We start from the raw sequence: 3,605 nt of genomic DNA on the forward strand, positions 1-3,605 counted from the left end.
GCTGTTTGAGCTGCCACTGTTGAAAGTTATCTTGCCATTGCTGTAATCTCTCTTCTTGTTTATTTTCTTTTTCCTCCAACAACTGTTGTAATCTCTCTTCTTGCTTCTTTTCTTTTCCTCCAACAACTGCTGTAATCTCTCTTCTTGTTTATTTTCTCGTTCTTCTTGTTTCTTTTCTTTTTTCTCCAACAGCTGCTGTAATCTCTCTTCTTGTTTATTTTCTCTTTGTACTTGTTTCTTTTCTTTTTCCTCCAACAACTGCCAAAAGAAACAAGAAGAGAGATTACCTCATTCTTTCTCATTCTTCTTGTTTCTTTTGCTATTCTTGTATTGCTGCCATCAAATCTGCTAAGCTGTAGTTTGATTTGCCATTCTCGTTTCCATCTTCTTTTTTTTTCGTCCCACTCTCTGACACCAATTGTTATGCCTCTGTGTTCGTTTGTTAATTTTCCGTAAAAATTATTTCCGAAGAAACTTTAGTGATACAAGTCCTTTCTTAAATAAACCTAATTTATTCTTTCTTAATACAACTTTGCAATACACTTAATTTCACAAGTCATGCTATAACTTAAACAAATGCTATAATTCACAACAAACGATTCACGCGCTTGACTCAAATGTCCTTCTCTATCTCTGTCTGCAATTCAATTCCCTTGTTGCCATCACTTCTTGGCGGTCTTATATACAAGAATACCGCACATCTAGTAAACACTCGAGCATTCAAGAACCTTCGAGAATATCATGACGTGTTACTAGCGTCACGTGACTTCCACTGTCGTAACAATACTTTATAACAACAACAACGTAAAATTACAGACTTGACAAGTATCACACATATTGAAACATTTATTTAAAAACTTCCAGACTTAGATATACTAATTTTACCAAAATGGGGCAGAAGGCCGTCTGGAGGACGTCACTTGTTTTAATCACTTGCACTACTGTACAGTAGTGTGTTCTCTGTCAGTCAGTCATTAGGCACCAAAATGATGTTAAATAAGGGATGCTTAATGTTGCAATTTGTACTGTCGTGAAAGTGTAAAACGTGCACATTCTAAGAATCACGAGAAGTATTATGCACTCTGTAGGTTACAACACAATATGGCAAATGAACTTCAAGAGCAAGAAATAAAATATTGGTTACTCTTAATTTTGGTTTTATTTACCATTGAGCTCCCTAGTGGCACAGCAGTATGTCTGCAGACTTACAATGCTAGAAACTGGGCAGAACACAGATAGCCCTTTGTGTAGCTTTGTGCTTAACTACAAACAAACAAACAAATTTAGTCTTGAAACAGAACACTTTTGGTGACCCTGCACAAGTACATTTAGTATACTCTTTATAAAAATAGAAATATCTTAGTTTATAAAATACACAATATCTGCAGTACATACTTGTTCTAGTGTGTAATTAGTCAAGTAGAATAAATCACTGTAAACGAGATGTAAGGGGCATTCCCAAAATTGACTCGAGATAATATGATCTTAGAAAGTTTCGTTATTTAGAAATTCTACAAAATATACCATGTACTTGAAATCCATAACTAACTTGACTATCCCCGTCATTATAACATTAGATCTTTTGACGCTCATTTTACCTCTCCCCTATTGCTTAAAACAGACGAGTTTCACCATAGCCTAATATGTTATCATCAATATATGTAAGTAAAAATTCAGACTTGACAAGTATCACACATACCGAAACATTTATTAACAAAACTCATAAAAAGTTAGGAAATAAATCTAAATTACTCTTTTTTTTCTTTCTAGAATGACTACACAATTGTTTATCATAAATAGCTTAAAGCTTGTAACAACATACATCTATTTATATTTAATTTTATTGCCCATAGAACCAGCTCTAACTAAGTATCCCACCACAGAAGTTGTAAATGAATCGGCGAACGTGCGCTCACGTTAATTATTGAACGATGTAAGACACGAGCTGCTTGAGAGCATATCTCGTGAGTTTTTATTTTTATCTTACTTAATCTTATCTAGCATAATATGTATCTTATTGTTTATTTTAGTTACAGTTATAATAATAAATAAATAATACATATGAAAAACAAGAAATATGGTTCATACCCGAATTTTCTTTTTTTGCTGTCGACTGTCAATTCAGTTGACAAGCCGAACTATTTTTATCGTAATAGTATCCGCGTATAATTCACTTACACTGTCGTGTGAGTTACCACAGTTGTATCTTGAACTTCCAATAATCATCTGTGCTTCATACTTCCAATAATCGTCTGCCTTTTGACAAAGTCCACACAGGCGGGTTCAATTAGTTTAGAACACCCTTGGACATGACAAAGTATTCTCCTTATCTCTTTCAAACTGTTAATCCCACTTTAACATGTAAACTGTTAGACCATTCACTCCTACTATGGTTAACTTTTTAAACTTTTCTCTGAGCGAACTTCTCTTTCACGTGATTTTACTTTTACTCTGTTTTTGCTTGTCTGGTCGCAGCTATTTATATGTCTATCACTTAAGCATTATAGAAATCGCCATAGCCTCGACATCAGTGGATTGCAAACACAACTTTTGATAGCCTGTACATCAATGAATTACAAACACCAAATAAATAAATTAATAATACTACGTACACTAAACACTCTTTTATATCTGACACTGGTTTAGACTTTGGGATGCTCTGGAAAGCTGTAAAACGACATATACATCGGAGGTAGAGCGACTATGCCATGTAGTCTTCATATATAGTTTCTAATGACCTGTAGAGAAGAAAATCCAGGTGAATTTTGTATTGCTTTAATACGGGCGTCCATGCAACCCCTACATAGAAAGTGCAAAAGCACTCCGATAATCCAAGAAGTTACTTTTAATCAAATCCAACATTACTTAGATAAAGGAATAGTTGAAATAATGTGTTTATAATTGGCAACCAATATGACTTGGACATTTTTAAATGTTGTTGTTTGTTTTAGAGCAACGCCACATTGGGCTTTCTGCTGTTTCCATCGCGGAGAATCGAACTCTGGATTTTAGCATTGCGAATCCGTTTACTTACCACTGTTCCACCGGGGGGGGGGCAGTGATACAGTGGTATGTCTGCGGACTTATACTGCTAGAAACCGGGTTTCGATACCTGTGGTGGGCAGAGCACAGATAGCCCGTTGTGTAGCATGGCCAGGTGGTTAGGGCGCTTAACTTGTACTCTGAGGGTCGCAGGTTCGAATCGCCATACCACCAAACATGCTCGCCCTTTCAACTGTGGGGCGTTATAATGTGACGGTCAATCCCACAATTCGTTGGTAAAAGAGTAGCCCAAGAATTGGCGGTGGATGGTGATGACTAGCTGCCTTCTCTCTAGTCTTTCACTGCTAAATTGGGGACAGCTAGCGCAGATGGCCCTCGTGTATCTTTGCGCGAAATTCAAAAACAAACAAACAAACGACAACAACAATCTACCGGGGAACATTTCTAAATAACGAAACGCGTTAATAAAAATATTGACTATATATATATATATATATATATATATAATTAGTTGTTACTTTACCTAATTTTACTTGGTCTATAACTACTTTTTTTTTTTACTTTTACTTTTCCTTACCGTTATTTTTTACTTTTACTTACTA

The sequence above is a fragment of the Limulus polyphemus genome, unplaced genomic scaffold (genome assembly GCF_000517525.1).
Source record: "Limulus polyphemus unplaced genomic scaffold, Limulus_polyphemus-2.1.2 Scaffold6386, whole genome shotgun sequence".
NCBI lineage: Eukaryota > Metazoa > Arthropoda > Merostomata > Xiphosura > Limulidae > Limulus > Limulus polyphemus.